This window comes from Phascolarctos cinereus, unplaced genomic scaffold (genome assembly GCF_003287225.1).
Source record: "Phascolarctos cinereus isolate Bilbo 61053 unplaced genomic scaffold, phaCin_HiC Scaffold_2;HRSCAF=192, whole genome shotgun sequence".
Lineage (NCBI taxonomy): Eukaryota > Metazoa > Chordata > Mammalia > Diprotodontia > Phascolarctidae > Phascolarctos > Phascolarctos cinereus.
The window spans coordinates 138,600,830-138,615,674 of record NW_027555625.1 but is presented as its reverse complement, the minus strand read 5'-3'; the positions used below and the strand labels follow the sequence as shown (position 1 = coordinate 138,615,674).

Genomic DNA, 14,845 nt, shown 5'->3' with positions numbered 1-14,845 from the left:
TCTGAGATGTGTGATTCTGGGTCACTTAAGCTTTCTGGGCCTCAGCTTTTTTCATCTGTAAAATGATGGTGTTGGATTCCATGACCTCTAAAGTCCCTTCCAGCTTTAAATCTATTACCTTATGATGCAATAAAAAAAACTATGGCAGGCATTGTACTAGTCAAACAACACCCATCATCATTCATACAGGCCACACCAAGGCCACTTTCCATTAACCATTCTCCCCAAACTAGATCATATTTCAAACTTCCTGGAAGTTCAATTTAGTAGATATCATTTCTAACAAGTAAGTTAGTTGTATATCAAAGGTAGGGAGTATAGGTCCCAAGTGGGTATCTCATTCTGAGTTCTGTAATCATGACAAAGTCAAAACTCTGTATTCTTTCTGCTATTATTATTAGTTCCAGGAATTCTCCATGAAAAACTCTTTCTATGTGTTTAATAATACCAAGAAAATAAATTGCTCTATTTGACAAAAACTGCTAAAAGACTTAAAGAGCAACTTGTCAGAAATTAGGTTGAGACCAACATCTTACACCGTATATCATAATATGCTCAAAATGGGTACAACAACAGAAAAGACCACATACTTTAAAAAAAATAGAAGATAACAAGAATGAGTGTCTTTCACAGCTTTTGCTAAGGGAAGAATTCTTAACCAAACAATGAACAGAGGAGAACACAAAAGAAAAAATGCGTAATTTTGACAATATGAAATTGAAAAGATTTTGCACAAAAATCAATATAGCCAGGAAAAATAGAAAACTGTCAATTGAGGAAAAACATCTTTGAATCAAGTATCTCCAATAAAATTTTGATTCTGAAAGTATTGGGGGATAACACAAATTTGTATGACCAAGAACCATCTCCCAAAGAATATTATCCAAGGATATGAAAAAAAATTCTCAAAAGAAGAAATACAACTAAAGTGAAGATTGTTCCAAATCACCAGTGAAAAAAGGAAATGCAAATAAAAACAGCTCTGAGGTTTTACCTCACAGCAAAAAAATTTACAAAGATGATGAAAGATTGAAATAGCCAATTTGGAAGGCCACATTGTTGGTAGAATGGTGAATTGGCCTAACCATTCTGGAAAGCAATTTGGAATTATGCTAGAAGAGCATATACCAAAATGACATACCTCTTGATTCAGAGACTCCACTGCTAGTTTCTCAAGGATATTAAAGATGGAAACATTTCACATGTAACAAGATATTCAGAACACTACTTTTTGTGGTAGCAAAGTAGAAAAAAAAATAGTCGTCCAGCTATTAGGAGTTGGCTGAATACAACGTGATACATAAATGAATGAGCACTTGTTATGTGCTACACTCCAAGAACTTTCCTGAGTGGTTGAAATATAAAAAGAAAAGGCAAGTTTGTCCCTGTTCTCACAAAGCTTACACTCTAATAGGAAGAGATAACATAAAAATATGCAACTGCAGAGCCTAGGACTTGTAAAGGTGCAGTGATGAGTCAAATGGCAAGTCAGAGGAGTACTTAGGCAACACCAAGAGATCCTATGACAATTCTGGGAGTTTGGAGGATATAGAGGCAGAGTAAATGGTAAATCCCAATGGTCCTCCATATCATCAGAAAGAACAGAGTACATGTCTCCCATTTCATCTAAGTCATGTGAACAGTTAAGCAACACAAAATGGTTTTGGGGAGAGGGGAAGCCAGGGAAGCCCCTGGTGGTAGCAGATCTTTTTGTTTCTTGGCTATCTAGAGTGGGTTCAAGAAGTATGGTGAATACCTATATGAATTGATGGAGAGTGAAATAAGCTGAACCAAGAAAATAATATACAGATGACTACCACAAAGAAAGAAAAAACAACAACAACAAACAAAAAACCCTTAACACTCTAATTATCAAACTTGGCTCCAGGGAAGAATTAGGAAAATGCACTTCCCTCTTTTCACTACAGAGATGGGGGACTATGGATTTAAAATGTTGCATACACTGTCAAGCATGGTTAACGTATTCATTTTTATGACCTACTTTTTTGTCTTGCTTTTATTTTTCTGACTTTGTTATGAGAGATGTCTCACTGAGTAGGAGAATGGGGAAAAATGTATTCAGAAATATATTTAATATAAAAATGAAATGTTTCAAAAATAAGAGAAAATTTGAAAAGTATAGTAGGGCTCTGGTTGGAAGGGTACCAGACCAGATGAACCTCTTTTGATGAACTTTTCTAGAAATTCCTGCAAAGCTATACACAATAAGCTAATCTGGATGGTCAGAATTAGTGCTTCCAAGACCACATTAATAGTGCAGTTGTAAATCTAGTGAGGTGCTAACATCTTTAACTTGACTGTTCCTAAATTCTTTGCACTGAGAATTGTGCTGTTGATGGGCTGACAAGAAAGATCCTGGAAGGGTTACGTTAGCTTTAAGCATACCTGAAGGAACCATTCAATGTGGACATGTTGCGTGGTGTTCCTTCATCCTTGTCTGTCTCCAACAAAGATAATTCATTGCAAAAGGTATATTCCAAAACAAATTCTGGGGTCCTAGAAGAGTCAGCATTGCACTATCATCTCAGCCAGAGAATCAGATGGTTGGTCATTTCAGACTGACATGGATAACCAAAAGCTCCCTTGAGCTCTTGGAGGAACCCTTCCACATTGTCCACTAAAAGACTGTTCCAACATGAAATAGTGGATAGTTCAACAGGAAGTCTTTCCAACACATAAAAAGATTGATTTGGGCCAGAAACCCTGGGAAATCTTCCATCCATGTGGCAAATGAATCTGGGGATTCACTGTGCTACTGATGGTAGGAAAAAAAGCTGACTCTGTCCAGATCCAGAGTCATTTGTTCCTTTTCCACAAATCCTAGGAAAGCAGTTATTCTAAAGTATAGCCCAACTGTTGATAAAGCATAGTCTTCTGGGCCTATAGCCCCAGAGCCTTTTCAGGGCAGTAATTTACTATACCATTATCTGAACTAGGAATAGAGGGGTTTTGTTTTGTTTTGTTTCGTTGACCTTGAGACAAGGAGTTCAGTATATATACTGTGTTTACTTCTCTTTGAAGGGATTGTAAGATCCTTGAGGGCAGGGATAGACTGGTTTTTGTCTTTGTACGCAAGGCCTTATACAAAGTTGGTGCTTTAAAAATGCATGTTGAATGAATGGAATGGAAGGACAAACTACATTCTCCCAGTTGAATCACAATTGCAACTGTATATCCCAGGCCCTACCAGACATTATAAGAACTTACCCTATGTAATTATGGACTCTATTCTGCATGGAGTAAGGAACCACAAAGGTAAGAAAGTCAAGAAAAAAATAGATCTGGAAAAAAATTAAAATAAAAAAATAGATCTGGACCTCAGGAAGAGTAAGAAGCTGGGCTATCCGGTAGAAGGAATTATATTGACAACCCCAACACAAGAAGAAAATGATCATCAAATTGATGAAGAATCCATGTCTGAGGGTGACATTGATTTGTCCTTCAGGGATCCTTAATACAGAGCAGCTAGCCTATTTACAGGAATCAGTCCACACACTCCAAGCTAGTATCCATTGTCCTAACCACTACATATCTAGGTAGCTAGGTAGTGCATTGGATAGAGCACTGGGCCTAAAGTCAAGAAGACTTAAGGTTAAATTTGGCCTCAGGAACTTACTGGCTATGTGACCCTAGACAAGTCTCTGTATGCCTCAGTTTCCTTACCTGTAAAATGAGCATAATAATAGCACCTACTTCCCAAGGTTATTGTGAGGATCAAATGATGTAACATTTGTAAAGCACAGTGACTGGCACGTTGTTGTTGCTTGTTGTTCATTTTCAAAGAGAACCAATAATATCATGAATGATGCCTTGCTTTGTTCATGAATTCAATTTAAGTTGGGGCAGAATTGCACAGTTATTAGCTTCACTCTTTCTTCCGGAGTCGTCAAAGTCCTGTGGGAGGATAAAAGTCAAGATGAGTGGAGATAGCCCAGGAGGTAGTGAATCAGTTTGTCGTCTTCAATGCCTGACCAAGCTCTAAGTGCTCCATAGTGCCTGCTTCAGCTGCCTTCATGGCCGTTGGAACAAATTGTTCTTATCTACCCATTCTACTGAGAGAAGTCTTCATGTGCTTGGAGTAGACATCCCCCTAACTAACTGATGGGTTTGAAGCCTCTCAGTTACCCTCAACCTCAGATAACCTATTTGTTGAAACAGTTTACTGGAGTGTGGCTGCTGCACATGCTATAACTTCTTGGAGCCACAGGTGAGAATTGAGTGAAGGTCAACACCAAAGGTGGATGAAGAGCAGCTCTGAAGCATTGTAAGAATGGAATAAATGCTTGTTTCTTTTCCCTCTGTCTAATTACATCACCATCACTCTCCAAAGAAATCCATTTATTTCAAAGTAGGATGGTTAGTAAATATCTCCATTGCCCTCACCAAAGTTGCTTCATAATAATATCATTAATTCATTTTATCCACATAATGTCATTCTAAAGATTGCCCATTTCTAACTATAACAATGTGATCTAGTCCAAAAGAGTCCTCTGTATTTTCTAAGCCTAACTTTTCTTGTGGTACAATGCTTCTAAATATGCCCCCTTTCCTCTGGCCTGGCATCTGTTTTTCCTAAAGCTTCATGGGAAAATCCATGCTAGACTTTCCACATCCAGTGCCTGTACACTTGGGGCTCTGACAATACTCAGCACTTCCCAGCTTTGATAGCAGAGGTGGGAAGTTAATAAGACATCAAAGCCAAAACTCATCCCTGTTCCTCTAAGCCCATGGCCACAGCCTTCTCCAGCTCTGATCTTCTTGGAGTTTGTGGTTGCCCTGATTAGGCAGTGTTAGCCATTGCTCTCTTTATGTCCTTCTCATGTTGCTCAGCCCTATGTCCTTGGTCCAGGTGTCTCCTTAAGCTTTCCTTGGAATAAGTTACATTAGACAGTTAGAAAAGGCCTGCTGCTTAAAGAATTTACTTGCCTGCCTGAATCTTCTGCAAAAACTTTTAGAACCCTGAACTGCTGCAGGACACTAGAATAAATATGTTTGCCCAACAAAGTATTTTTGTGGAACCAATAAATAATGTTGAGTGGGGTATTCCCACACATGTCTTGTCAGTTCCTGACTGGAGGAGGAAGAGCATTCTAGGCATGGGGGATAGCCATTAAAAAGTCATGGAGTTGGAAGATGAGGCATTGTGTGTAAGGAATAGTAAGAAAGCCTGAGTTGCTAAATTGTAGAATTCATGGAAAGGAGTAAAAATGTAAAAAGAAAGACTAGAAAGGTAGGAAGATGTATGACATTGTTTTGAGGATCCTAATCATCCTAATGGTCCTCTTCTAGGCATGCTACAGCTTGTCAATGGCCTTCCTAATGGGCTACCCATCTGGGCATTTAATAACCATAGCACATGACATACTATAGAAGACTAGGACTAGGTGTCCATTGGACTTGGGCTCAAATCTTGGTTCTGCTACTTCCTAGTAACTTTGATCAAGACATTTCCCTGAGCCTTGGTGTCCACATCTATAAAATGGGGGTGATAGTGGTTGCATAGTAGAAATGTGACCTTTAATTATGTGTAACCAAGGCTTCTCTGGGCATTCCCAGTTCTAGTATGGAGATGCCTTTGAGGGGCCTTTTGAGCATGCCTAGTCTGCCTAACATAGAGCCTGCTCTGTTCCTTACCCTGTGGGTGTGAGTAGCCTCCTTTGACTAACTGCTTGCATCTTTAAAACTGGCAAGATTGAGCTGATCACTCTTTTCCATTTTCAGTTTCACCCTTTTCAGTGACTCTTATCTGCCACACCCAGTGTGGACTGAAGTGGTGAAAGACTTGCTTTCCCCTCTTTCCTCTCTTTTATCTCAGCTCTAAGAAATAAGCCTGGAGATGTTTATTTCTGTTCTGTATTTGTCCTCTTCAGTTGCAGGTATGGGAGGTGATCCCTGTGGAGCTGGGTTTTGAGCCATGGAGAGCTTGGAACCAGGATTTCAGGTGGGATGATACAGTTAGCCAGCCTGGCATGGAATCCCTGAGACGCCAGCATGCCTGGGACTTGAGCCCAAGGTGGGCTTCGGACTTGGAACTGCAATTGTGCTTTATAGGAACCACAATAAGCTATGAATCAAATTCCCTTCTCCTCCCCAGGGATTGAGTTGTAAGGACAGCAAGGGATTATCTCTCCCACGTGTTTGGGGGGAATAAGTATATACATTTGTGATTATACCTTCTGAAGCAAATATTTCTGTGTAAAAGCTAATCTGACTGTTAGTGGCTAAATGGAACTGGGGTGGAAGGGACCACCCCCTAAACTTAGAAGGAAACACCATCAATGAGGGTGAGAGCCATTTGCAGAAAGCACACTGAGGAAAGAGTGAAATTTAACCTACCTGGTCTTTAGACAGTTGGGACAAAGGTGGTCTGTGTTACACATCACCTTCTCAGGGCTATTCTCCCACTTCCCATTCTGACAGGCAAATTGGGTCCTCAGAAGATGGCTGATTATTCCTTCCTCTAGGATTCTAGGGGTAACCCTGAGGAATTATGTCTTCTAACAGTATTTCTCATGAGCTCTTATCCAATGGGCTGGATCAGTCAATCCAATATTCATTAACCAATCTAATATTGAGGAACTAGTTAATAATAATTAGCTTTTACAAAGAGATATTTACTGAGAAAGCATAGTAGAGACAGAAACACAAAAAACATCCTCCCACACTTGGGAGAGTAGGTTCAAGATTAAAGTGGTAGGTACAAAACATCCCCCCACCAACCCTGGTATACCATACCTCCTAAACCTACCAAAGGTTCCTGGGAGGAGTAGACTCAAGCCTGAAGCACAAAGGTTGCACAGCACACACGTAGGCAACAAATTTAGTGTTCTTTCTGCTATGCCATTCTGTCTCCTTGGGACTTAGACTCTTTCCAGGCCTTATGTTCTTCACATGTAAAATGAGGATCTTGGGCTATATAACCTCTGAGGTCCCCAGTAGATATTAGATCTATGATGTTGTGATCCCAGAAGAAAAAAGATCATGGAGCCTTAATTATCAGATCAGCTGATGTTCCATATCTGTCTCAGCCCAGTCTCAAACATACTAAAACACCTCTCAGGTATAACGGGAAAAATGGGTGAGTGTCTCAAGTTTGGTTTTTTTTTTCAGGGGAGGAAGGGACAGTTATACTGCTATGAAGAAATGTTGTACAGTAATTCAAGAAGATACCAAGCATAAGAAAGAGATAAGACTGTCAAATGGTGCTCAAAATGACAAATCCCACAGCACACTAACTCCCCACATTTATCAAAGCAATAAGAACAGGACTAGGCCTGAATGTACTATGAGCAGTAATACCATGCTTTCCCCTTCCACACAGAACCATCAAGCTGAAGCTTAGCTCTCTGTCATTTCTTTTTCTTGTCACAGATTTCACTGATATGCATTCATTTGTACACAAATTTACCAATACAAACATGTCTGGGGATAGAAGAGCCTATACAGGATAATTTTTCCTCAGGACCACACTCCCCCTAGGAATGGCCTTTCTACCCATCCATAATTTGTAAGGTTTGTTGCATGCTACAGGACTCTGAATTTGACGACACCCCAATAAATTCTAGGGGCTAACAGCCCTTGACCACTTTGGCTGAGTTAGTCATATAACCATAACTATTAGGACTGGAAGAGATCTTCATGATCATTTAGTCCAACCCTCTTACCTTATGAGATGAGAACGTTGAGGCCCAGAAATCTGCCTATAGCCATACAGATAGTTAGTGGCCAAGTCATGTCCTCCACTCAGGTCCCCTAGTTCCTAGTCCAGTGCTTTCTCCACCTTGACAAAGTTCTGCACTAATGAAGAAGAAATTAAAACAATAATTAGGAGCTGATTTGCCCAAATGTATGTCAATAAAGCTGACAATCTTAGTGAAATAGATGAATACTTACAAAAAATATAAATTGCCTAGATTAACGGGAAAGAAAAGAAAAGAAAAGAAAATACTTAACTCCATTTCAGAAAAAGAAATTGAACAACCTGTCAATGAACTCCTGAAGAAAAAATCTCCAGGGCCAGATGGATTCACAAGTTAATTCTACCAAACATCTAAAAAACAATTAATTCCAATACCATACAAACTATTTGGAAAAATAGGTGAAGAAGGAGTCCTACCAAATTCTTTCTATGATACAAATATGGTGCTGATACCTAAACCAGGAAGAGCCAAAACAGAGAAAGAAAATTATAGAACAATTTCTCTAATGAATATAGATGCAAAAATTTTAAATGAAATATTAGCAAAGAGATTGCAATAACTTATTATGAGGATAAAACCCTATGACCAGTTAGGATTTGTACCAAGATTTCAGGACTGGTTCAATATTAGGAAAATTATCAACATAATTGACCATATCAACAACAAAACTAATAGAAACCTTGTGATATCTCAATAGATACAGAAAAGGCTTTTGAGAAAATACAGCACCTATTCCTAATAAAAACACTATAGAGTGGGGCAGCTAAGTGGCTTGGTGGATACAGCACCGGCCCTGAAGTCAGGAGGACCTGAGTTCAAATCTGGCCTCTGACCAAACACTTGACACTTACTAGCTGTGTGACCCTGAGCAAGTCACTTAACCTCAATTGCCTAAAAGCCAAAAAACAAAACAAAACACTAGAGAGCATATGAATAAATGGAGGTTGTTTTTTTTTTAAATAAGTAGCATCTATCTAAAATCATCAGCAAGCATTATATGTAATGGAGATAAGCTAGAAGCATTTCCAGTAAGATCAAGGGTGAAACAAGGATGCCCATTCTCACCACAGTTGTTCAATATTGTACTAGAAATGTTAGTTTTAGCAATAAGCAAAGAAAAAGAAATAGAAGGAATTAGAATAGGCAATGAAGAAACAAAGCTATCACTCTTTGCAGATGATATGATAGTATACTTAGAGAAACCAAAAGAATCAACTAAAAAAACTACTTAAAATAATTAACAACTTTAACAAAGTTACAGGATATAAAATAAACCCACATAAACCATCAGCATTTCTATATATTACTAACAAAGCCCAGCAGCAAGAGATAGAAAGAGAAATTCTATTTAAAGTAACTGCAGACAACATAAAATATTTGGGAGTCTACTTGCCAAGACAAACCCATGAACTATATGAACACAATTACAAAACACTTTTCATACAAATTAAGTCAGATCTAAATAATTGGAAAAATATCAGTTGCTCAGGGGTAGGCCGAGCTAATGCAATAAAAATGATAATTCTACCTAAACTAGTTTACTTCTTTAGTGCCATACCAATCAAACTACCAAAAACTTATTTTATAGAGCTAGAAAAAAGTAACAAAATTCATGTAAAAGAACAAAAGGTCCAGAATATCAAGGGAAATAATGAAAAACAAAATGCAAGGGAAGGTGGCCTAGCCATATCAGATCTAAAACTGTATTATAAAGCAGCAATCATCAAAACGACTTGGTACTGGCTGAGAAAAAGAGTGGTGGATCAGCAGAATAAGTTAGGTACACAAGATGCAATACTTAATAGCTGTAGTAATCTACTGTTTGATAAAACCCAAAGACTCCAGCTTCTGGGATAAGAATTAATTATTTAACAAAAACTGTTGGGAAAACTGGAAAATAGTATGGCAAAATTAGGCTTAGACGAGCATCTTACACCATATACCAAGATAAGGTCAAAATGGGTGCATGATTTAGATGTAAAGGGTAAGACTATAAGCAAATTAGGAAAGCAAAGAATAGTGTACCTATGAGATCTATGGAGAATGGAAGAATTTTTTATCAAACAAGAGACAGAGAACATTATGAAATGCAAAATTGATAATTTTGATTGCATTAAATTAAAAAGTTTTTAAACAAACAAAACCAATGCAAGCAAAATTAGAAGAAAAGCAGAAAGCTGGGAAACAATTTTATAGCCAGTGTCTCTGGTAAAGGCCTCATTTCTAAATTATATAGAGAACTGAGTCAAATTTATAAGAATATAAGTCATTTTCCAATTGATAAATGGCCAAAGGATATGAACAAGCAGTTTTCAATGGAAGAATATGAAAAAAACAATGCTCTAAATCACTATCAATTAGAGAAATGCAAATTAAGACAACTCTGAGGCACCACATCACACCTATCAGATTGGCTAACATGACAAAACAGGAATATGATAAATGTTGGAGAAGATGTGGGAAAATTGAAACACTAATGTGTTATTCATGAAGTTGTGAACTGATCCAACCACTCCGGAGAGCAATTTGGAACTATACCCAAAGGGCTAAAAAACTGTGTGTACCCTTTGATCCAGCAATCCCACTACTAGGTCTGCATCCCAAAGAGATCATAAAAATGGGAAAAAGGACCCACATGAACAAAAATATTTAAAGCAGCTCTTTTTGTGGTGGCCAAGAATTGGAAATTGAGGAGATGTCCATCAGTTGGTAAATGGCTGAACCAGTTGTGGTATATGAACATAATAGAATACTACTGTTCCATAAGAAATGATGAGCAGGTGGACTTTAGAAAAACATGGAAAGACTTACAAGAACTGATGCTGAGTGAAGTGAGCAGAACCTGAAGAACATTGTACACAGTAACAACAACATTCTGGGATGAACATCTTTGATAGACTTAACTCTTCTCTGCAATACAAGGATCTAAGACAGTTCCAAAAGACTAATGATGGAAAATGCCAGAAAACTATGGAGCCTGAAAGCAGATTGAAGCATACTGTTTCTTCTCTCTCTCTCTCTCTCTCTCTCTCTCTCTCTCTCTCTCTCTCTCTCTCTCTCTCTCATTTCTTCTTTCTTGCAGCTTTTCCCTTTGGTTCCAATTCTTCTTCACAACCTGACTAATATGGAAATATGTTTACTATGATTGTACATGTTTAGCCTATATCAGATTGCTTGCCATCTTAGGGAAGGGAGAGCAAAGGGAGGGGGAGAAAATTTAGAACTCAAAATCTTATGGAAATGAGTGTTGAAAACTAAAAACAAATAAATAAATAGAACTTTTTCCAGAAAAAAAAGTTCTCCCCCCCCATTTTTCCTACTCTAAGGGGCCCACTTTGTTTGCAAGCCTACAGGAATGAACATGGTTGGGAATCTTTGCATGTTTGGAGGACGTGATTGGGAATACCACTCTGGAGAGCTCCATACTAGAAGATCAGTGGATGTTAAATTCTAAGTCTTCTAGAATGTTGATATTCATTAACCAGCTACCTAAGACCAATTAAGGCCTTTCCTATGGGCTACTCATAGATGGAGGAATCCTATGAAGCATCATTTGAGAGGGTCATATCTAAAGCAATCCTTCCCCCATTTAGACCCTGCTACAAGGACCTGAAAATCCCACCTCTTTTGGCTTAAGGAGCTGAAGATCTCTGTTAAAATGAACTTACTCTGTCAGAAAGATAACCTGTCATAGGATGATGAGATATTTTTTAGAAAGTTGTATGATCATTTTAGGAAAAAAAAAACAGCATAGGAATTTTTAGAAAGCATTTTACAGTTCTTCAGTTCCATCCACCTAACTCTTCAGATGTGGAAATTGAGGCAGAAGAAGTGAAAGCGAATTGAACAAAATTATCAGTCAAGGTATCAAGTGGCAAGTCTGAACCTGGGCCTCTCAATGATCATCTTCTGATTCCAAACACAGTTCTCATTACACTATGCTACACTGATACCGTTATCAGTCACTTTGCCATTAATATATTCACTTCCTACCACCTTGCTTTCAAAACTCAGCTGTTTTATGTCTATTCTCTTAGAGTTTTATCAAGTAACTGAAGGCAATCTAATTAATTAATCATTTCTCAGATCATCCATGGTTACTTAGTAAGACTCTGAGAGAATGGGCATAAAGTGTCTAAGTTTTGAACTCAAGGAGGTAAGGAGGGAAAGTACATGTCGTTCATGCAGAGACAACCTTACACAAAGTACCAAAGCAGACAGCATATACAGATAAGTTAGAATAAGGGCACCTAAAAAGGAAGGAGTGAGGTGCAGAAGCAGGTTGGGGGTGGATAGAGCCCCAAAGGAAACTATCCATTTCAATAGATGTGGGAGAATGACACACAGTGTGTGGGGCTGCACTAGCCATGGTTCTGAACTTCACCAAAGTACAAGAAAAGATATTTCATGAAAAGTAGCAGGCAGTGAGATGAAACACCTCTTCTCATCCAAGGTCAGAACTGACCCTATACTCATGGGGAAAGGACTATTCTTCCCACAGCCTTGCTCCTGCCCCTGAGAAGACAAACATAGCATTTTGTTTACAGATCTCTTACACACTTGGTATTCTTTTGTATTATACCTATCAAGGGTATCCTTGATGAAAACATGAAAAGGAACAGGCAGGCTTCTGCAATTTTCTGTAGCAGTCCACATCTTTGTTGTCATATGATTGACTGAGAGGCAAAAAATATAAGATCTTGCTGTATTTATTGTTTGGTGATTGAAAAAAAAGAAAAGGAAAGAAAGAAAGAAATCCTTTTGTCTTGGAAGAGCAAAATTCAGCCTTAAAGACTATTTAAAAAAAAAAGTCTCCCATGCATATGTTAAGATCAGACAGGATTGCCTGATAGATGCAACCACAGAGATAACATTGCCAAATGAATTTAACATCAGAGAGGCATAAAATGAGTGTTTTTCTTAAATCTTATTTAATATTTTACTTTTTCCCAATTACATGTAAAAACAATTTTAACATTCCATTTTTTTTTTAAATCTTGAGTTCCAAAATCTCTCCCTCTCTCCCCTCATTGAGAAGGCAAGCAATTTGACATAGGTAATACATGTGTAGTCATGCAAAACACATTTCCATGTAAGTCCTTCTGTGAAAGAAAACACACAAAAAAAAACAAGAAAAATTAAAAAGTAAAGAAAAAGTACCTTTGATCTGCATTCAGGCTCTACCAGTTCTTTCTCTGGAGATGAACAGCACCTTTCATCATAAGTCTTACAGAATTGTCTTCGATCATTGTATTGCTGAGAACAGCTAAATTATTCGTGGTAAATCATCATACAATATTGCTGTTATTGTGTACAATGTTCTCCTGGCTCTGCTCATTCCACTTTGCATCAATTCATGTAAGTCTTTCCCGTTTTTTTTTTTCTGAGAGCATTTTGCTTATCATTTCTTAAAGCACAATAGTATTCCATCACAATCATATACAACAACTTGTTCAGCCATTTCCCAATTGATAGACATACCCTCAATTTCCAATTCTTTGCCACCACTAAAAGAAGTGCTATAAACATTTTTGTAATGTGGGCCTTTTTCCCCATTTTTATGATCTCTTTGGGATGCAGATCTAGAAGTAATATTGCTTGGTCAAAGGATAAGCATGGTTTTATACCACTTTGGGTACAGTTCCAAATTGATCTCCAGAATGGTTGAATTAGTATACAACTTCACCAATAGTATATTAGTGTTTCAATTATCCCATATCCCCTCCAACATTTGTCATTTTCCTTTTCTATCATATTAGCCAATCTGACAGGTGTAACATAATAGCTTAGAGTTGTTTTAATTTGCATTTCTTTCAGCAATATTGAATCAGAGAATTTTTAATATGACAATGGACAGCTTTGGTTACTTTGTCCAAAACCAGCCTGTTCATATCCTTTGACCATTTATCAACTGAGGAATGGCTCTCATTTCTATAAATTTAACTCAGTTTTCTATATGTTGAAAAATGAAGTCTTTATCAGAGAAAATCACTGTAATTTTTTTCACAGTAATGATTACCAACTATGTATTTCCTTCTATCCTATTTCCCCCCTATTTATCCTACTCTCATTCTCCTTTTCCCCTTTCCATTCTCAAAAGTGTTTTGCTTTTGACTTTTACCTTCCAAACTGCCCTCACTTCTATCAGGTCCCTATCCCCCTTGCTTCTCTTATCTGCTTACCTTCCTACTTTCCTGTATGGTAAGATAGATTTCTACACCCAATTAGTCTGTATATTATTTCCTGTTTGAGCCAATTCTGATGAGAGTAAGGTTCATGTGCTCCCCTCTCCACTTTCTCCATTTTCCCTTCCACTGTCTCTTTCAGGCCTCTTTAATGTCAGATAATTTAAATCTCTCCCTTTCCCCTTTCCCCACTGCATTCTTCTTTCTCAGTCCTTAATTTTATTTTTTAAGATATCCTTTTGGAGTTCCACTTCCGGGAGCCAAGATGGTGGAGTAAAAAGGTAGTCACTTTCATTCTCCCCTATCAACCTCTGAAAACCAGAAAATATAAAAACCCTGGAAGAACTGAACTAGAAGAAAGATGAGGAACAGGAGTGCAGCAGCCCAGCAAATGGGTCTCCCAGTGCCTCAGCAAAAATAAGGGAAGCAGCACTACAAAGGGCCCCAGGTGGATAAGGACACTGCAGCATTAATCTGAAAGGAGCCAAAGAAAGCAACCTAAAGTCTTCCTAAAGCCCCAGCCTTGCTGATTCCAACCCAACATGAGGTAAGCTGTCAGAACCCCAGGAAGAGATCCTGAAGCCCAGGTGGTAGAGCAGGCAAACACCAACACCTGGACCTCCAAGTGCATCACTGAGGGCTGGGAACTGGTGGAAATCAGCTCAGAAAACCACCAGGTGCCTTGGCACTCTACTGCAAAGGAATCTCCCAGTGCATTAGCAGAAATGAGGAGGCAGCATGCAGGGGCCCCAGGCAGATAAACACCCTGCAGCACCCATCTAAAAGGAGCTGAAGAAAGCTAAAGGAAAGGAAAAGCAGGCAACCTAGAATTGCCTGAAAGTTCCAGCCTTGCTGATTCCAGCCCAACAAAGGTAAGCTGCCAGAAACCTACAGCCTCCAATTGCCAACATAAGAGGCCCCAGCACACAAAGCCAGTGA

The 14,845-nt window shown here is 38.4% G+C and overlaps 1 long non-coding RNA gene across 3 annotated transcripts in view; it reads right to left on the bottom strand.

The window, feature by feature from the left end:
- Positions 1 to 14,845, bottom strand: part of LOC110196397 (uncharacterized) — an 82,813-nt gene that overhangs the window by 23,891 nt on the left and 44,077 nt on the right. For all 3 annotated transcript variants that reach the window (XR_002321186.2, XR_002321188.2, XR_013484600.1), the window contains exon 2: positions 7,686 to 7,818. This is a non-coding gene — a long non-coding RNA (uncharacterized LOC110196397). The remainder of the gene's footprint in view (positions 1 to 7,685; positions 7,819 to 14,845) is intronic.